Genomic DNA, 22789 nt, shown 5'->3' with positions numbered 1-22789 from the left:
TCCATTTCCGGCAAATCCGTGGCTAAAATAATGTATAAAACAGGCAATTCATGTTTCTCTTTTCTATTTCATATTTTTTTCTTAAATAAATATTTATTTTCTAAAATTATTTATGGTCAACTTCTTTAAAATATCCAGTATAATATTACCTTGCACGCATCCATTTCGGGCCCATCCTCGGTAACTAACAAATCAAACGCACTTCAGCAATGCTGTAAGAACGGCACTTTAAAACAAAACTCCTCTAGTTACGCTTAATTTGCACTTTTGTTTTCATATTTTGCAGTCTGGCAATCTTGTTACGAAAATATTTTTTAAATCATTCTTGAAAAATTTCCCGTTCATGTAAGTATATTTGAATTCGCTACTCGCTTTATAGATTTTGTTTTATTCTGTTTTTTCTTTTTCTTTTCTGTTTTTACATGTTACTTTACTTATTGTGTTCTATTTTATTTGTTGTAATTTTTGTAAAAAAAATTTTTGAGTGCTCCTCACACTATTGTATTAATATATTTTGCTTTGGCTATATTGATACAATATCAGAAAGCACTCTTTTTTGCGGATATAATCGTGTGGGCTGATGAAACGATTATATCTTTTATTTTCCGTATTTTTAAAACAAATTTTATCCTTTTTTTTTCCCCCAGTTGTTTGTTATTTTTTTTTTATTATTATTTTTCTATTCCCCCCTTTTTTCATATGTCTGTAATTTTCCTTTGTTTTATCTTCATTTTGAACTTATCTAATGAGTTCTGTTTACTTGCAGCTTATGCGCAATAAATGAAACTTATTGTTTTTCTTAATTTTCTTTGTGTTTTTTTGTATATATTTATTTTGTTGTCTATATATATATACATACATACATAATTTTGAGCCTAATTTAAAGTTTCTTATGCTAAACTAAGATTTTTTTTAAAGTGAAAATACTAAAATTAATGCATACATTTAACTTGAGAAAGTCAGTTTTCTTTCCAATGTTCAAATTATTTGAAAATTCGAAAGGAAAATTTTTAATTTTCAAACTTTTGCAAAAATCTTCGCCACAGGTGCCCACTGGGTAACGAGAAGAGAGTAGCAGTTCCGGCATTTCTGTGGCCAATGGGACAACCCTCAAGTGCCCACCATTTAAAAAAAAAACATATGTTTTTGATAATATTTTAAAATTTTTTTTTACAAAACTTTACCTGATAAAGGTGATATTACAGGCTTACTTTATAATAAAAGTACACCGCTTTCAGTTTTAAACTGTTAATTTGCGTTAAAAATTAAATATTAAATCATAATAATAGTAGAGAATAATATTAAGAATCATAGCGGATTATAAAGAAATATTACTAGTAAATACCTATGAAGGATAAAAAAATAAATAACTTATCAGTATTTGTTACTTAAGGAACCTTACCAATTTTCTGACCATAAAAATGTATTGATACCTTTGAAAAGTCGTTCTAGACCCTTTCATTTATGTGTTTCACTGAGAACTAATAAAACTCATTGGTTTGAAAAGTGAAAATTTTTTCAAACGTAATTATATTTTTATTTTATAAAAACTTTCATAAAAATATTTATTTAAATGATTTTTTTTTAAAAATATATTAAATTAAGCCTAATGAACAAAAGTGGAATAATTTAAGGTGCTTGAATGTTAGTATGGCCTGTTTTTACTTGAAATAGGACTTAATTAAACATGACATTGTAAGAAAACTACTCTCATGCATAACTCTAATTCAACTTTTTGTTTTAATTCCTGTATAAATGAAACATTTTACTAATAGAAAAGAAAGAATATTTTTGGGCATAACTGAATATTTAGCAAACTTGGCCCACAACTGAATATGTAATGCCTATCTAGTAGCAAAGTATTGTTGTAATAATATTTTCATTTTTTCTCCTAAATTTTTTTATTTACTCTTTTCTTTTTAATATATGAAAAGAATTGCAAATCTTAATTTTGACACTTAATTTTACAATTCAATTTAATGAAGTTATTAAAATTGTATTACGAATATTCAATAGATCTCTTCAATCGGGAAAAAAAAATTTAAAAAAGGAAAAAAAAATTACCCGAGTTTGCAAAAATTGCTTACTCCTACTTTGGCAAGCCATGTTAATTAATACAATTATTTCATTACTTACATCATAGTAAAATTGTTTTCTGTTTTATTTCCTTCCATTTATTGAATTTTGTTTTTAAGAAAGTTAAATGATTCGCCTCGTCACTGGTGGTATATGAATATTCAATAATAAACAATACTATTTTTAAGGTTCTTAATTTTTCAGAAAAGTCCTTAATTTTTTAAAAAAGAAGTCCTTAAAAAGTGCTTAATTTTTGCTTTGTTAAATGAGTGGGAACCCTGAATTATATAGTGAATATATAATGGAATTATTATTAATGGAATGAAAATATATATTGTAGATATTGATAGTACATGATATCTTAATTCATACATAATTATTAGTTATAATGAACATCTCTGCATGTTCATTAAAATCTTTAACTATTTACTTAAAATGCTTCGAAACAAACATTTAAAATTTATTATGTTTTTTCTTCATTTTAAAAGCATTATAATGGTTTAATAAAGATTAAAGTTTTTTTTTGTACTTTCTAAAACATATAAGAAACTCACACATTAATAAATAGAAATGAACATACCACATGCTTCAACAGATATGTATATTTAATTATGAATGTATACATTGCATCTAGAAATTCCATTCATTAACTATAAAGCAAATTATATTGTTTATTATGCTTTGCATTTTACAAAGAGTTATTTTAGCAATTTCATAATTATGCTATTGTGCATTTAAATGGCAGAAATATGACTAAAATAGTTATTCTCATCATAATCATTTAATTTATTAATACCTTTGATAATAATCGAGCAATATTTTTTTACGTTTAAACCATATTTTTTGTTTCGTACTTATAAGAATGCATGTAGAATATATTTAAAAAATGCACTCATCTTTGGGCAAAATTAGATCATTTATGAAAAAACCTGTAAAAAAGAAAAAAACCAATTAGCCCCAAACATAATAAGGTTTTTTCATGTAAAAAAAGCCACATAGACTGGGTTGTGAACCCAGCCAACTACCATCCTCTTAAAGGATTTTGTACTTTTAAACTCGTAGCCCAGTTTAGATATGAATTGTTTGACATTTGAATTTTATTATTCCTATCTTTTTATTTCTGATTACTATATCTATTGAAGCTATGTTTTTAATGTTTTTGAATTTGCTAGAGGCAGTATCAAAAAAAAAAGCTAAACAAGAAATTGCTGCTGAAATGAACTTTTCTGAAGCTGCATTTCTTACAGGATTAGGAGAAGATACTTTTGATAATGGTAAATAATTATTTGTGCAACATGATTTTTTTGTTTTGTTTATTGCTTGATCAAAACTGTTGGTAGATTTTGTGGTTTTTTAAAAAATTCTATTTCTTTCGTGCTCCTTGGTAAAAAAATATTTTTTTACTCCAGATATTTACAATACTTACAATATTTACACTTGTTCAAATTTTCAATCGTTACTAAAATACTTTTTATTCCTCCATTCAATTTCAAATACATTTTTTTAAACTTGTAGTGAATGGCACTTGATTTTTATACAGTTTTTTTCAAATATTCATTAATTAAATTAATGAATTAATTTTAGTTTTATATGAGAAATTTTTCCCCCCTATATTCTTTATTTTGAGCAGTATAATTTAATGACAGTAATTTGTATTTAAACGTAGTGCAGTGGCTTATTACATTTATTCTTTCTTTTTTATTATTTATGCAAATTTATTTTTTAATGCTTGTATACTTTTTTTAAAAATTTTTACTGTTATAAACTGATAAATTTGAAGCTGTTTTTATTTTTAAGAAACTTAGATAAAGCTTAAATTTGATTATCTTTTTAATTTTTAGGATTTGGCCATTAGTTAAGGAAAAGATGGTTGGAAGATATTGAGGAGGATGTTAAAAAATTAAAAATTGGAAGCTTTAAAATCCAGAGCCGTTATTAATGATTAACCATCGTGAGGCAGGCTCAGACTTTCAAGGGTCTAAGTTAAACTAATGAGTATAATACTAGAGTAATCGACCACCTTTAATTTTAAGCCCTGATTACAGAATAAAGTCAAAATAAAATAATATATAATGAACTGATAAAATAAATATGAAGGTACAATAGTACTAAGTCGTTCATTAAAACGATTTTCTATACATGTTTAATCAATGTTGTGTGAGCCGTGATGGCTCAGGGGTTAGTGTTTGCCTTCCAGCATCAGCTGGTCAATACAAATTCCGCATATGGCTTGCACTGACCACAGTACCAACGTAAAGTATCCTCTGTGGTAGACAGCAAAGGGTTGAGTGTCCACTTGCCCTCAGGTTAACCGTTGGTGGTTTTCCTCTCCGTGAAAGCAAATGCTGGTGAGTTCCACCAAAAAGCTCTCCACAAAGACAAATTTCTCCCAAAACTTGATCCTGGAATTCCCTTGTCTTCTGGATTGGGTTCAAAATTACAAGGCTTCGGAGTTGAACATTAGTAGTCATAAACCCAAAAAATTGGGTCAGCTGTTCAACGCCGGGTTATAAATCACTGTAGTGCACCTTATTCCTTGCATAAATAGATCTTATTTCTTGACATATTAATGGAAGTACCTATGCTGAATGATAATTTATAATGATATTTAAATTTTAAAAAGTGTTAAATTCATGTTATTTATTCTTCTAGAATTTTTTTATTTTTTTTATTTTTGGGCAATGAGTGTGGTCTGGAATGGTTTATTCCAACCTGTGAAGTTAACCTTTGTGGGCATGCAACTCTTCAGCCATTTTATTCTTTGCTTTAAGTATGTCAATTTCATTTTTTGTGTTTTTTACATAAAAGTTTAAATTTTTTTTCCTTCTAATTAGCAATAAATATATTTTTTAAAATAATATTTATTTATTATTTGTTTAATTATTTCTTTTTTTATATATAGTGTGCTAGTTTAACTTCATTATAACCTGATATCAGTTACTAACCATGAGCTGTGGATTGCTAAATGTATTTATGTTGGTCAAATTTGAAGACAAATTATTAAATTGTTCATGCGTATAATTTATGTAATTGCAAATTTATATATGTATGTGTGTGTGTTTTAAATGCACTCTTTCTTATAGAAATATCAGAGTTTGTACGTACTGGGAATATCGGGAAAACGCGATTTGAAAAACGGAATGTTGTCAAATGGATGTCTGAGTTAGGGAACTTAAAATTTCTGTCTTAGAAATATTTTTTTAAAATCCACTTTTGTTTCTGAATTTCCTTTATTCATGGTGACAAACTATTATAATTTTGTATAATACATTATTACGAACAGAAAGTTTTTTAGCGTCTTCATTGCTTATTCATATCTGTCAAGTCTCCTGTTTTTTAACGAAAACTTCTTTAGAAAAGCATTTAAAATTGCTATAATTTTTTAACAAATTGGAATTTTGAAGAAAAGAAACTACTCAAAACTCGACTCATGAAAAAAACTCAAGTTCATAAATAAATTGCCTCTTTCAGCATGTCAAAATTCAATTCTTTAGTTGCATACCTGAGGGTTGCAAAGAAACTTGAAGGGTATCTTTTTACTCAAATATAGCTATAATTGATTTTCAAACTAAGCATCAAATGTAAAATTCCTTGTTAACCTTGTACATTTTTTACACACCTCTGCAAATTCAATTTTCTAAATCTTATAGATTTTGTACAAGAAAACAAAATATAAGTTGAACACCTAAAACAGCTGAAACTGGGTCTCTTGTCATTTTTTAATTAAAAGAATATCTTTTTATTTTGTAATATTGACTGCTGTAAATCGTAAATTTATTTTACTCAAAATAGACTAAATTTTTAAATTAAAAACCGTGTTTCAGACACTGAAATAATGTTAATTTAAATGCAAAGTTTTACTTACATTTTCTGTAAGACAAATAAAATCTTTGAGTCTTGAAGGCAATTAATGAAATGCTAAAAATCGGAAATTTTGTTTTTGGCACCATGCTGAGTCATGAGAATCAATCCTTAGAGCCAGGCATGTGATTCTTTTGCTAATTCACGGAATTCTGTGAATCCATAATTTATATTCTGGCAAAATGGTAGTACTGCTAATCTAAAATTTACATTTCGTTACTTGCGCATACATGCCAAGTCAGTTTTTTAGCAAAGGGTCCTGTATTTTACAACTACCTCCTGTTTACCTGTATATTCTCAAAATTTTTCCTTATTTGTTGAAGAAATTAAAAAATGAAACTTCGGTCATAAAATATCCGCTGATGGTGAAAATACTTTTCTTATTCCTGAACAAATAGTGCTATTGCCTGTTCTGCAGTATGTTGAGTATTTATAGTTTTAATTATTATTAATGGTTTTAAAAAAAATTTTCTTTAGATTAAGATTTATATACATATTTTTTACTGAGATAAATGTAAGTGCTTATATTATTTCCAATTTTGAATTTCTCTTTTTGACTTACATGATTATGTATGATGTATCAAAACTTTACTCTTACCCTAAAAAATGTCACTAGTAAAATCTCTGTTATTTTATTTCTCCAATATTGACAGGTATGCTTTAAGTAAAATTATTCTGTCTTTATCAGTATCCTCTTTTGTTTTTCTTTAGAAGAACACGAGTGTAATAAAAAAAAATTCCATAATAACTTAGTTTCAAATTGGTGAGCTAGTGAGGCAAGCATTGAAATATGAAATTGATATTCTAAAAAGTAATTCCAAAATAGCAAACATTCAAAAGTTCTTTCTCATTGTTTTTAAAACTTATATTTTAACGAGTACCAGTTATGTTGTGAATTCCGATTTGTAACAGAAGAATTAATCTATTCAATGGTATTTATTCGCCTACAATCAGATTGAATAAATTTTTAATATGATCACGCAACATGGAAATTTCCAATTGACATTCAATGTGAGCGATCCCCCAATAAATCTGTGTTTCGATCTTCTTTTTTTTTCCCTTCTTTTGCAATTCATGAAAGTTATTTCCTCATAGTTTTTGAAACTCCAATATTATTACGACACGCAAAATTTAAATCACACATTTCAGTAATCACTTTTTGATATGTTTGATTTGTGTGAATACTATCATAAATACTGTGATACTATAACATCCATGTGGTACTTCGATCATTTTTATCGGCTATTAATGCTGCAAATTTTCTCAATGCTTTTTTTTTTAATCCCTTTATTGTTTATACATTGTTATGATATGCAAAATTCTATTGGTGCATTTATTAGTCCCTTATACAATTTTTTTTGCTGATTTTGTCATAGTTATTGCTACTGATTTCTTGTGCTTTTAATTCATATTATGAAATTTACATGCAATACCATATAATTTTACATGCAATATTATTTAGAATGCGCATTTGAGTAATTAGTTTCAAACGCATTTGATCATCACTAAAACCAAGCAACCTTTTAATATTTTTTTCTTTTTTTAAATCAATGCTGTTGATTTTCACGTTTTTTTTTTAAATCACTACATTATTGTAGTATGAGAAATTTAAATCGCACATTTAAGTATTTTTATTTATAATTGTATAATTTTTCCACTAGTTATTTGGCATTTATCACTATTTATTTTTTTATATTTTTTTAAAATTTCTTTTATTTTAATACGTTTTTAAATATATCAAAAATATCGAGATAATGTCTGAATCTCAAAACATAAATTTAATTAACCCCTTTTTGTCGCTCTCGATTAGTTATAAATACACTCGGGTTAATAATTCTTTTTTCAGTTATTCCTGGAAATTTAAAGTTTTTTTTTTCATGCGTTGACGATTTCAAAGTGCGAAAATTGAGTATTATGTCGTTTTTCTCAATACATATACTTTTTTTATGTATCAATAATGATTTTCCTTTTTATCCTTGTACAAAAGGATAAAAAGAATTTAAATACAAAAAAAAAATATACATTGCGAATAAAAAATTTAAGATAATTTCTTCTAGCAATCATATATCTTGTTAAACTTGTTACTTGATCACCTAAGTTTAAAATATTACATAGTCTAAAAATAGTAACTGAAATATTTTACTTCATTTATTTATTATATTTATTTTTTATTATTTTATTTATTATATTTATTCTAACTTTTTTTCCTGGTAAGCCTGCTAGATTTCATTAATAATTATTTTAAAGCCTAATGACTTTGGTTAAATTTTTAAAAATTATTTTCAATTATTTTGTTAATTTTGAAACTTGTTTAATTAAACGAGAAAAAAATTCAACATTTTCAAAAAATTACTGTGTAGTAATTTTGGAAAATGTTGCATTACTGTGTAAATTTAACTTTGAATGGAATGTGAAATGCATGGAAATGTTTCCTCTGGCTACAAAAAAAGCACTACAGTAAATTGTACCTCAATTCTAACTATTCAATTCTATTCTCTATTCTATATATTCCATATTTACTATGATTTCTACTAAAACTGCAGTATATTTCGTTATAGTTTTAAACTTTTTATATGTATGTTAATATCACGTTTTTTAGTTTTAATTAAAATATGGGATATAAAATTAATAATTAAATTAATTTATTAATAATTATTTAAAATTATTAAAAAAAGGGAAATAAAATTAAAAAGGAATGTAAAATTACATACGTTCCAAGTCTTCTGTTTTTTAACAAAGACTCCTATATTTTACAACTGTCTCCTGTTTACAAGTATATTCTCAAATTTCTCCTTATTTGTTGAAGAAATTTTTAAAAAAGTTGGCAATGAAATATACGCTGATATACTCAATGATATAATAAATTGACCACCCTCATGATAAGTGAGCTGCAATAATTTTTTGAAATATTCTGTTTAACAGACTGTGTTAATTGGTCAAAAAATAAGTTCTATCTTGAAAGTTTTTTAGAGTGGCACCCATTAATATTATTTATTACAATACTTGAATCACACTGCATACATTTAATTAACCCCTTCTTAAAGGGAATCGGTTCACATGATTTTGTAGTAAATACAAATTAATGGCTATACCATCAATCTCAGTTACTTCCTTAAATTTCACGGTTTTTAAAATCCTCTTTTTTTTAATGCCATGAAGACTCATAAAGTATGAAAAAGGAGTAATTATATAATTTTTTCAATATCTATATTTTTTACTGTGTTGATAAGAAAAAAATATTGTATAAAAAATTTTATCTCTTTTAATTTTGTAAATGTTACTTTTGTGCATTAAAATTACCATCTTTTAAATATCTTCTATGTACAGGTGCGCAAAAAAAAAGATATCACGATAAATAACTTTTGTTCTAATGATCAAATTTTCATTTTTTTAGTGTCAATCTAAATGGTTTCTAGGGGTAACCTCAAACATGCTAATTATTAAGTGCTAACCATTAATTAAGTTATGAATCAAACACAAAAATGTATTTTCTCTGCATTAACATATCTGTTTTTTTGCATCTTTGGATTCTTAACCTTTCAAATATAGGAGGTAACCGGAATCTGGCAGGGTTGCCACTCCACAGGGAAAACCTGGAAAACACAGGAAATTTAAAAATCACCTAAAATAACAGGGAATTTTTATTTTTTCTTTATAAACAGGGAATTTTTTTCTTATTTTTATCTTTTAAAAATGGTGACCACTCAAAGTGTAATCTATGGGATATTTAACCATGATATTTCAGCTGTACTAAACTATTTCATATACTATAGCATTATTTATGTATGCTCAGCTGTTTTGCCAGCAATTAAAACTAATAAATATAGTTTGCCTAATGTAGCTCACACAAGAGTGCAGTAATTGTTGTTTCCTCTTAATATATTGCGTATATGTACAGGGAAAACATGGGGAATTTTTTTTCCCTTCCAGATTTGAGTGGCAACCCTGTCTGGAAAATAGGGTCCCCATAGTTTGGCCAGGAGAGCGCTCCAAAGTTTGGACCCCTTAATGTTAATTTCACTTTTTGTGTTTTTAATCAATTTTCAAAAATACTAAGGAAATTTTTTAAAAAATTGCACCCACTCATAAAACCTGTTTACTCAAACATAATTTCACGCAAAAAAAAAATTTTAATAATTTATTATTTTTCTTATTTAATTGTAGATGAAAATTTTTTTATACCATATTAATCTATTTTTTTTTCAAGAAAAATAAAATATAGATCAAATTATTAAAGTAAAAGTTTTGATATCAATATTTTTAAATAGTAGTTTTATTTAAGCAATTTTCATAGAATCTTAAGAACAATTACAATTTACTAATGTTCTAAATTCAGAAAAAACATTCTGAAAATACTTATTTTGATATTCTTTGTAAGTTTTTATGATTCTGTTACAAACTAATGTTGTACCTAAATTTTCAGGCATGAGTTTGAATCATTCAAAAGCAATGAAAATCAATTATTATCTACATCTTCAGAGGTTGTTGGTGTGATAGTGACTAGCAAGAGACAAATTCAATTGCAAAGATGATGCTGGGAATCAGTATGACTTTATATTCCGTTACTTTGCACCCTGGTTGGGAGTAACTGAGGACCCAGTTACTGGTATTTATCTTATCTTAATTATTTGACGTTAAATTTACAATTATGCAAAATGAAATAAAAAGTTGAGATTTTGAAATTTTTGCTTTTTTGATGATATATAGCCAGGCCTCAGTTGATCTATTTTTCTTTTAAAATAAATAATCTCAAGAAACAGAAGCTAGAAAATATATTTCATAATGAACAACAAAAAACTTTATTACCTTTAAATATAAAATAAGAAAAGTTGAAATTATTTTAGTACTCTTGTTACCAGCCTTTAGATAAATCAGATAAAGACCCATATCTATCTGTTTTGTCTCTTGTCGACCGTAATTTTTTTTTGTCTTTCACTTTTATTTATGAATTTCTTTTTTGGACATTTATTCCTTTAAAAAATTTTTTTTGGTTTCCTCATTTAGTCTGGTGGGTCTTGAGAATGGGTGGCTATGTTTTAAGTGCTCAAAACATGTCACTTTTAATACTTTAACAATTTTTAATTGTGTTATGAGTTAGTCACAACACACTGAATTAAATGTTTGAGAAAGTAAGAGAGTAGATGAGAGGCCGACATATAAGGTTGGTTTTTTCTGTAATAGTGTAAATTATTCAATTTTTCACTAATTTTGGCTGCTGAGGGCCATTGTTTTCATTTCCGGACATTGTTATTTTTAGTTGTATAACATATATTATTGCTTCTATTACTACTTGGATTTATTATAAAATGAGTTGTCACAGAAGCTATTAAAGTTTTTTCATTTCCTTTTTTATGTCTTTTGTTTGTTTGTTCCGTTTTTGTATAGTATGCAATGCTGTTTAAGCTTTACCCAGTGCAGTTGATTTTTCCAAATTCCTTTTTTGAAATAATACAACTGTAAATGTTGAAAATATGCAGATGACAAGTATTGGTTGCATTTACTGTATTTTGTATTTACTATCTGTATAATGATTTGCAACCACAAACTAACAAAGGGGACGGTTTTGTTAAATGTTGGTTGTCATAAAGATGGAAGCATAGGAATTTTATCTAGAGAAACATATTATGGGTAATGGAAATGGGTAATTTTTAGAACAGTTTGGGTGCTGAAGGATTAAAAAGAATTCTTTTTGAAGTGAAGAATCTGGTTATTTAAAGATAATAATTTTTAATATTTTATTTATTTGCTTGATCTTTTTATAAGAGAATTTATCTTTTCATCATAAATTTAAGAGTCCTATTTTTTTCCTGATTTTTTTTTAACCCTTGTTGAACAGCCTACTCAATTTTGGGTTTAGGACTACTAATGTTCAACTCCGTAGCCTTGTAATTTTGAACCCAACCCAGAAGACAAGGGAACTACTGGATCAAATATTGGGAAAGATTTGCTTTTCTGGAGGACTCTTTGATGGAGCTAACCCATATTTGCGTTACATGGAGCGTAAAACCTCCCACGTTTAACCTGACGGCAAGGGGACTATATCCCATGATTCATCTGCCACTCAGTATATTTCGCATCAGCATTGTGGTCGGTGCAAGCCGAATGCAGAATTTGAATCAACCAGCCATTGCCAGGATTCGATCCTGGTGTACCTCATTGGAAGGCGAACGCTCTATCCCCTGAGCCATTACAGCTTGCTTAAAAAATTTTGAGATATTTTTTGTGAAATATGAATACATACTTCTATTTTGCATCTTTGATATGTTTTATTACTAAAGAATTAAGATGATGTTGCTAGAAAAATAATATTAACTAAAAGGCAAATAATAATTAGTTTTCTTTTAAAAAAGATGCATGATTTTAGTTTCGTTAATTCTTTTTCTTTTTTTTTAACCCTGAAGTTTTACTTTCTTTTAGAATCATAATCATTTTTACTTTTATTCACTTTATCCATTGTTCTAGAGTTGGCTCCAGTTCCAACTTGTTCTGATTGATACTTTATTGCAATCATGGTTAGAAATTAAGGAAATATAATCACTGGTACAATGAACAAATAACTAAAATCAGGGATGAGATTCTAGCGCGAATTCGCGGATTTCCGCTTTTTTTTAGATTTTTCCATTTTTCCCGCTAATTTCCGCGGAAATTTTTTTGAACAAGTTAAAATATTTTATGAGGAATTTAATTTTCCGCGGAGCGAAAGCATTGAAATCCTCATTCTTCCCTCTGAAGTTTCTCAAAAAATCATTTCCTTGGGATAAAACTGGTTGACCTTTATACAGAGATGATATTTTTTCGCTTTTGCCTTTCGAATTTCAGCCTTTTTATCAAAAACTCGGATTCTCTAAAAGTTTCGTTTTTTTTTTTAAATAAATATCCCGCTTTTTTTTTTTTTTTTTTTTTGAAAATTCAATTGTTAAAATAAAATAATCATATTTATTTACGATTTTCAAAGATAAACAAAAAATTCAAACTACATCCTAGCTGCTAACCCTTCCGTATTTTTACTTATTTTAGCTATTTTCTCTTCTCAGAAAATAAGATTTTCCGTATTTTTATTTGTCCGCTGAATAGCTCGTATTTTTGCAATTCAGACGTCATGACCCTGTTGTCTGGCGTGAAAGCAAACGAAAAAGAAAATATAGAGGTGGATTTGGGGTGAAAATATTTATTTGTTCATTCACTTAATCTTGTAAATTTTCATTTATTATGTCTAAACAAAAACAATACAAACAAGCCTTTTAGAAATCCCAAGTCCAGTCTCTCCAATTTTAATATCAATCATCGATTTCGTATTTACCTGATTTTAAAGTTGCGCTATGCGATTCTTATTTACGCTATTCAAACATCGCACATTATGATTCTTAGTTACGAGATTTAAAAATCCAATATCGCGTTTTGCATTTATGCATTTTTAAAGTCGCTATTTTATTATCAAACATCGATTTTCGTATTTGCCTGATTTAAAAGTTGAACGTTGCGAGTCTTATTCAGGCGATTTAAATATCGTACATTGCGATTCTTATTTACGAGATTTAAAAATCTAATATAGCGATTTGTATTTACGCGGTTTTAAAACCCTATGTAGCTATTCGTATTCACGTGAGCTTAAAATCCTATGTCGTGACTCATTTTTGCGGTTGTAATATCAAACATCGAATTTCGTATTTATACGAAATCCAATCCAATAAAGTAATTTGTATTTACGCTTTTTAAAACCCTATGTAGCGATTGGTATTCATGCGAGCTTAAAATTCTATGTCGTGATACGTTTTTGCGGTTGTAAAATCAAACATCGATTTTCGTGCTTAAACGTGCTTTAAAAATTAGACATTGTGATTTGTATTTGCGCAGTTTGAAAATTATGCATCGTGATTCGTGTTTATGTGCTCTAAAAATTACGCATCATGATTGTATTTCTGCATACTTTAAAATTCTATATAGAGTTTCATATTCACGTGATTTAAAAGCCTCATATCGGGATTCACATTGTCTCAATTTAAAAATAAGGCATGTGATTAATATTTATATATTCATATAATTTTAAAATTAATAATCACACGGTATTTATTCACATGATTTATAATCACATGGTTTACAAGTTTAAAGATCTCATTCTTTGTGTCAAATTTTTGTATATATATATATATATATATATATATATATATATATATATATATATATATATATATATATATATATATATATATATATATATATATATATATATATATATATATATATATATATATATATATATATATTCATTCTTGGATTTCCTCTTTTTTACTTTCTGACTACTCTCATCCCTGTAAAATATATTACTACCTAATTCATACGCAGTTTCAATGGTCTACTTGCTTGTCTCTATTTGAATTTTTATTTTAAATTAATAGTGTGAATGTTAAATAGTGTTTTCTTCATAGATAGGATAATATAGTGTTTTCTTCATAGAAAAAAAATGGGTGAGAATTTCTCACCCTTTCTCAAAAACAGGGTGAGATTTCTAAAAACTAAAAAAACACAAAAACTCTTGAAAAAAAATCATTTCTTTAATTATAATAAATTTTTAACGTCTTCTATTTTTTAAAGCATTGAATATTTTTGATAAAGCATTGAATATTTGAATATTACGTGAGGAAACCTAACCTACGGTAAACACGTGGTTGCAGAGAAATGTGTTCTGAAAGGAGTTCTGTGGTTGTGTTCTGTTGTTTGAAAAGGTTCTGAACAATACTGGTAAATAGGGAAGCTAGATAACGGGGCAGATGTTGAAAATAATGAAAGATCCAGGAAGAAAAGTTAAACGGATTTTATTCTAAATGGCGTAATTCTGAGCTTTTTCCAAAATGCGAGAAATTCGCGAATTTTGAAATTGAAGTATAGAATGCGTGAATTTCTCATGGTAATAATTTTTTAATGCGAGAAAAGAAAAAAATATGCGAGATTCTCGCTTTGTAGTGGAAACACTGTAATGATATAATGTAGAATATGGACAATAATAGAATATGGAATTGTTAAATGGAACTTCATTCCTAACAATGAAGAAATATTCTATTTTGCACTATATGCTATTTTTTATTATTTCAAATCATATAACTAAAACAGCTTACCATTTGTTAACAATGATTGCTGGTCAGGGAGGCCATGGATTATTTATTTTATGATGGTTGGATTTATGATGATGGTCTCGGGCCATCATTAGTTTTGAGCCCTGGTTGTAACTTTTTCAATTAAATATATCTTTCTGTTAATCTTAAATTGTTGACAATAACTTAGAATGTTAAAGATTTTTGCCTTGTATATTTGGAAACTCTGTTGCTTCTATGTATATGTTGTCTCCAGTTCAAGTTCAGATTAATTTAAATTCTATGGTATTAATTGTTTTAATTAAAAATTAGAAATAAATTAATCATATTTTCATGTTTTAATCAAATGTTTTGGCCTTTTATTAAAATTAAATTACTTTTCAGGTTCTGCTCATTCAGTGCTTGCTCCATATTGGTCTAAGACTCTACAACAGAATTCTTCTTGTGGTATGTAAAATGTGTATTTGTAGAATTTTTTTTCTTTAGTCTAATTATTGGGGTGGGTCACTGACTGTTGATGTGCGGCCTGCAGGAGCTTCTGAATGCAATAAAAAGTTTCTTTTAATTTGGTTTTTGCTTAAACATTATGAATTTTCTTTAATTAAAATATTTAATTCAAATTTATATTACCTTATAAAATGCATATATTTTTTGATCTTTCATTCTTTAAGCTTCTTTTTGGTTAGAATTTGTATCTCCCCCTCCAATATTTATGTATGCATATATATTTGATAAATTAATTATTGTGAAAAATGGAAAAAGTTTTTTTTTTAAAAAAGTATTATTTTTCTTTTTTTTTAGTTTTAAATAAATTAAAATCGTTAAAAGTATTTAATTTTCTGCAAATATGTTATTAAGTTTACTGATAAAACTATTTAGTGCTTCATAATGCTTAGATTAAAATCATTATATTTGCAACTGACATGACTAAATATGCTTGCGGCCCTTTATTATCTACCTGCCGTGCAAGTGGCCCTTCACTTAAAAAGGTTGGGCACCCCTACCTTATTTTCATGTTAAAGAAAAAAAAATTTCTTTATATGTAACATAACTTTTGTAAGGGTAAGCTAAGTAAGCAAGATCCAAGCTAGAGAACATCATGAATGTGCAAAAATAGTGTTTTGGATGCAAGGTATGTTATTTATAAAAGTTTAACCCTGTTATAAATTGATAAATTTCAGAAATGTTTCAAACAAATTTAAAAGGAAATCATCAGGCAGGGCTTTTAGCTTTCTACTTTACATTGTAGCATTTGATCAATGTAAGAAAAAATGCATCCTAGACATTAACATGTTAATATAAATCTCTCAGTTTTTGAAATTACTTACTACTAATTATTTTTTTCTATTATGAGAGAACATAAATATTAACTAAAGGCAAATAAGCAACTATATGACATTAGCATAACACTGAAAGTTTGTACAACTTTTTTATTTCAATAAAATTAATTACATTCCGTGACTATGCTCTTATGAATGGACATCGGAACAATGTTACATTTATTTTTATTGGTTATAAAATAACATAGTTTTTAGATATTTGTATGTGAAGTTATTTATTTATTTATTTATTATTATTTTTAAATTAAAATATTTGTACCAAATTCTTTCTGATTTTCTAAAGTTATTTTTCAATATAATAGTTTTTAGATATTTGTATGTGAAGATATTATTTTTTTTAATTATTTGTGCCAGATTCTTTCTGATTTTCTAAAGTTATTTTTCAATTTTTCCTGTTACTACACTTTTTTTTCCTACTTGAGGAGAATGCTTAGAAGGAAAAAACTACTCACCAGAATTTACAGTAGGCTGTTAAAAGCATTTAAATTGCAAAGAATAATTGAAAAACAACTTCCAATATTCCCTCTCTTGTATGTTTCAAAATTTAGGATAACTACTGAAATCAAACTCTAAATTTATCAATTAATAAAGAATAAGGTCACATAAATGTTTCATTTACTACTTACCTGTAACTACCATATATACATTTTATATTTTTAAGATCCTCTTATGTAAACACTTTTTAAATAGTATTAGTTACACATTTATCCCTTGTTTAAAATTATCCTATCATTAATTTTACTTTTTATTAAATTCTTCTACCCTATTTCTTATAACAGGAATAAAAAATGTACTATCGGAATTGTTGTAAGTAAGGTGTCGGCACTGTGAAATGCATATTTATCAACTAGCTTAAATAATTTAATAGAATTTCAAGCCATATCTGTAAAATATGATACAGCTGATAAGATACTGTAAAATTTGTGTTTCAAGATTAGTTGCTTATAAGTGATATTTTCTTATGTAACTTAGATTTTATATTTTTTTAAAAACATAAATAGTTAGTATGTATAAAATGAATATTTATCAACTACCTTAAGTAATTAAGTAATTTCAAGCTGGATCTGCGTACTGTATTTTTCAATCCTTATTTCTCATTCATTTATTTTATCTTCTATTTTACTATCTCATATATTTAGATTTTAAAACTTGCTAATTACCCGGGTTAATACCCCAGTTTCATAAATACCCGAGTATTTATAAATTTTATTGAAAACTTAACGATCATGTTCTTTTGGGTATTAATAAATTATATATATTTAAGGTACAATTAAGTTTTAATTACATTGTTATTAGTTTATTCATTATTAATTTTGAAGAAAAACTCATTCAACTGAACATATTAATTATTGAAATCATTGAATGTTTGTTTTTATTTGAGAGTGGCTATGGTTTAATCATCCTGAAGTTTACATTTTGGTTCAATATTTTTGGTTTCTAATGTAGAAATCTTTTGCCAGAAATATATTTTCGAATTGGAAAATTTTTTTCAGATTTAAGTAATTTTGGAAAATTTATCATATAAAACTTTCGCTGCTTATGAATATTATTCAATCCTTCTCGGATCTATATTTAGTTGTGATGTGATGATATCTGAATAATAGTGCTTAATGTGTTAATTTAAAATTGGCTGTAAATTTTTGAGTTTTTATATAATCATTAGTAATTGATTGAAAAGTATAGAGCTTAATATTAAATAGATTTTCAATAGAGTAAAAAATATATGCTAATGCTAGCTTGCATGTTTCAATATTTTAACGTGCTTGATATGTTGTTGCACTTCTTCCCTATTAAAAAAACTACTTTGGAACTGCTATTTTTTTCTACATTTAAAGGATGTTTTATTAATTGCTTAACTCTAAACAGAGATTTACGTATACATAACTGCTAACTCTACTGGCAGTTTCTCCTGGTTTAATTAAAATTCTCTTGATTTGCTAAAATTGAGCAAGTTTCCTAAAAAAAAAAATCCCAATTGAACTATATTTTTGCGCAGGTTATTACTTGAATATTTAAATAAGTATTACTAATACATAATAAAGTGAATCTCACTTATAGAAATCAATTCAAAACTGTTTTTGTTTTAAAAGGTTCCATTTATTTTTATTTAGAACACTCTTTTTAAATTAATTAAAAACATCTTTTAACTATCTTTGAGGAATTAAATGCCAATAATATTTGAAATTATGAATAAACATAATCTATAACATTTAAAGTATGTTTAATGTCAATCGTAACTGGAAATTATAGCAGTTTTTTTTATTTTGGTGATAATAAAAATTGCTAAAATTCCCTATGGGTAAAATATTTAGTACATTATGCAACAATTACCATGAAATTTATATTATTTCGTAAAATCTACTGGATTTTTTCATATCCATGTTTACAGCTATGTATATATTATTTATTACATGAAATATAATAAATAAATAAAATATATAACTTTTACTATGCCTAATGCTTTAGAGAACTGAAACTTATTTATACTTCCAGGAATGAAAAAAAAATTTTTTTTGTTATTTAAATACATAAAATTGATTTGGAAAAAGATGTTTTTAATAAATTGAATGATTAATTATTTAATAAGACCTGATTTTAAGTCTAATTAGGACATAGCAAGTGAGATTGATAGCAAAAGCACACAAATATACATAATTTATCTTAACTGAATTTTATTTGAAAATATATTTTATTCCTAACTTATATAACTTTAAAATAATATCTGATAGATTAAGAATTTAAAAAGTTCATACAGCAATGGACTGGGATACTGAGACCTATTCCGGTGCACTCTCTGTCTTGATTACTTTTTGTTGAAATAAATCAAAAAAAGAAAAATAAATTGGCATTAGTTTCCCTTCAGTTTTAAGGGGAAGAATTATGAATAAATGATTTGTAAAAAGATTTCATTTATTGTTAACCCTTTTCACATTGTTTTTTTCTTTAAGAAAAATAATATTTTTTGTTTTATTTTCGTTACTTTTAAATTGCTCCCTTATACTATTTTATGTGTATATTACTCATTCATTGTCAAAATAAGAGAAAAGTGTAGTTTATGAAAGGCATTCTAAAAGACAATCTCTCCATATATATATTTTAAAAATAAAAAGTAAAATAAAATTTTTTCAATAAGCAGCTTAAAAGCTTTTTTCTATAATTTTAACAGAAAATTAAATTTAGAATCACTTAAATTTATTAATACACCCCCTTAGGAAAAAAAGATACTTATGAAATGAAATCTGTGATCTCAGATAACTTTACCACTGTGTAATTATCATTTAATTTTCTCAAAAATGAATTATGAATAAAAAAAAGCACTGTTTTTCTTAAAAAGATATTCTTGAACCATCACATGGCTTTTTGAAAATTCGAGAAGTGTTTTTGTTATAAGATGTTATTATTATTATTTTTTTGGTCTAATTAATTGAATATTTTTAGATTTTGGCTGTTTCATTTTATAAGTATGTTTTTTTTTTTGTGTATTAATACATTGAATTAATAATTCAATACTGCTGTTTACGTTACTTTTTTTTCTTTTATCATTTGGATTTTTTTTTTTAAATGCTTACAGTTTGTGTTGATAAAAGTTTTTAATTTTATTTTGAAAATTCATTTATTCTTTAGATCTTGCTGAAAGTTTTTATTTTATATTGTATGTAAACTTATTTATTTAAATCTTTTACACTTTCATTATTTTGCAATAATTTGTTCATAATAAATATTTCAATCAAATGAAATATTTTTTCGAATTTGTTTCCAAAGTAATTAAACAAGAGTTACTGATGTGTGTTTTGAAGACTTATATTTATCCTTTAGTTTTTGAAGTGGTTATTCATTTGATATTTCTTAGTTTGAAAGTTAATATATTGTTCTTAATATGGTTTTAAAAAATTATATAGTATTTAGATGATTATGGAACCATAGTTTTTGATATAAGTAATTTTCACAAGATTGTTAATATAAAAACTTAAAAGGATTGATTTCTGATAATGTTTTAGGATTTGCTATTCATTTTTCTATTCACTAAGTGTTTTCTTTCTTTTTTATTGACAACACTCCAATATTTGAAGAAAAAAAAAATTCTATACAGCGTTAAAGTTTCTCATTTTCTATGTTTACAGTAAATTTTAATTACATTTTAAATAACCGGTAAATTTTTAAACTCATATCGAAAGAAATGTAAATCTGTAGTCTATTATTCAAAGAAACATTTAAAATTGTTTGTTTTTTTAAATTTTATTTTTATTATTTCTCTTAATACTTTGAGGAGAGGGGTGTGAACGTTGCAAACAAAAAGCTCAATGACATTTTTTAATTGTGTTACATTTGTTTGAATATTTAGTTATTTAATATCATGTTTATTTTCCTGTAAAATTTTTCATTAACCTTGTAAACTTGCTGTGAAAAATGCTAGTAAATGATATAACTAAGTAAAATACGGAACATGAAGAAAATTAAAAATACGTATTACAAATTGTATACAAGTTTTATTGGGAGTACACAATTGTATTCATTTACATTAAAACATCTTTAATTACAAAAAACATACATTAGAAATAGTGTGAAATATTCAAATCAACCTAATTATGTATGCTCCATTGTAGCTTTTAAGCTTGTGCATTATTTAAATTAATTTTGATTTTTTTAAAAATCTCTCTTATACTTATCAATCTTTTTATTGTGATATTAATTATTTGTAGGACTCATCTTCACTGTGCTGCTTCTTGCAATAATTCAACTATAATAAAATTTTTGCTGGAAAAACTTTATCAACTTGAGTAATCATGCAACAACTTGGGAGAGAATGCTTTGAATGCTTGTGCAGTAAGTTCTAAATAATATAAAATTTGTAAATTTCTGTATCACATGTACACTTTAGAAATCAATTGTTGCAAAGATGATGTGCAGATTATGTTGAGTAACCTCCTTATTAAATATGCTTCAGTAGTATTTTTTTAAATTTATTCAATTGCTTTTGTAAAATTGTACTTACAAAATTTCATACAAAAACTTCATATAGTAAATTCCATGTAGTGTGACACTAGTTGCTTTTTTCTGCCCAGTAAATGCTCCATTTAATATCATGCATGTACAAAACAATTTTTAGAAATGACTATATAGAATTCTTCATTCAAGAACACAATTTTGTGCTAATTTACTTTCGCAAATGTTTTCTTATTTGCAAATTAATTTGGGTTCTCTCTTTACATATCATTATATCCGTGTACCTTATATGAAAAAGTCAATCAACTTAATGTTGATAACAGAGTGAAGTTTACAAATCAATGACTAGCAATGAAGAAGCTTTTAAGACAAAAATTTAGTTACAGTTTTAAATTGCCTTTACATGAGATAATATAATTACTGTTTCCTCACTTGACTGCTTTAAAAACACACAAAGATCATAAACTTTTTTCTTATGAATAAATAATTAATTAAAATAGCATAGAGAATATTTTAAGTGATATTTTATTGGAAAGTTATTTACTATTTTAAAGAAAATAGATTGCATCGCATGGAAAATATGTAAGCGACACTTAATTTCATTTTCTAAAAATTTTCATATATTTTCTGCCTACAACCAGTGAACCTGTAAAAATGTATCATTTATGTTTTAAAAAATTGATGATGTGTGTCATTAAGTGCTTTGTGGATTATGCACGAATTGGCAATTTCACACTTCGTGTGCCACTGGATCCTCAAATAATCAGAAGTTTGCTATATAGTTAAAAAATATCGACAAATAACTAAAACTCAAATCGCTAACTTTTGCATTATGTGGAGACTGTTTTTCTTTTTTTCAAGGAACCAAATATCTTTTTATTACAAATAAAGAAATATATGAGAAAATAATTTTTTTAAATAAAACTAATTAAAAGATCCTAGTTGAAATTACAACATTTAGATCTTAAAGTAGTTTGAATACAAAAGGGGAAACAAAATATATTGATCTAACTTCCAATAAAAATTATGCAAACAAATGTACATTTAAGCTTTGAAAAAAAAAATTTTTTTTTTTAGTTTTTATAGTTTTTTTTTAAAGCAAAATTATCTGTTTGACGCAAAACAAATTAACAGTAATAAATTTGTTCTTTCATTTTAAAATTTTGTTCTCTTATAGTTACTGACTATGTTCTTATTGTTAAACAATAGCATTCTTATTCCAATATTGTTTGAAATGTGACAAAATAGAAACAACATATGCAATTACATTATTAAAATTAAAAGTTCACATAAACTGTTCAAGCAGAATGAGCAGAAAAGAAGAAAAATGGAATTTTCTGATTGGTTAAGCGTTACCCATTATTTTAAATTTAACTTTTGATAATTCAATTTTTCAAATATTTTAAAGATGACATCGTCAGTGATATTTGTTAGCCTATAGGTTTAATAGTTTAAAAAAAAATTTATTGCTCTCTCGCT

The 22789-nt window shown here is 26.1% G+C and overlaps 1 pseudogene across 1 annotated transcript in view; it reads left to right on the top strand.

The window, feature by feature from the left end:
* The window catches only part of LOC147806734 (serine/threonine-protein kinase mig-15-like), a 62236-nt pseudogene that overhangs the window by 28719 nt on the left and 10728 nt on the right, over positions 1–22789 (top strand). Inside the window, exons 10-13 of the transcript XR_015435686.1 lie at positions 3249–3350; positions 4729–4846; positions 10361–10543; positions 15411–15473. The product of XR_015435686.1 is annotated as a serine/threonine-protein kinase mig-15-like (transcript). The remainder of the gene's footprint in view (positions 1–3248; positions 3351–4728; positions 4847–10360; positions 10544–15410; positions 15474–22789) is intronic.

This window comes from Parasteatoda tepidariorum, chromosome 7 (assembly GCF_982258835.1).
Source record: "Parasteatoda tepidariorum strain Cologne lab strain chromosome 7, Ptep-v5.0, whole genome shotgun sequence".
Lineage (NCBI taxonomy): Eukaryota > Metazoa > Arthropoda > Arachnida > Araneae > Theridiidae > Parasteatoda > Parasteatoda tepidariorum.
This window is presented reverse-complemented; position numbering and strand designations above follow the sequence as displayed.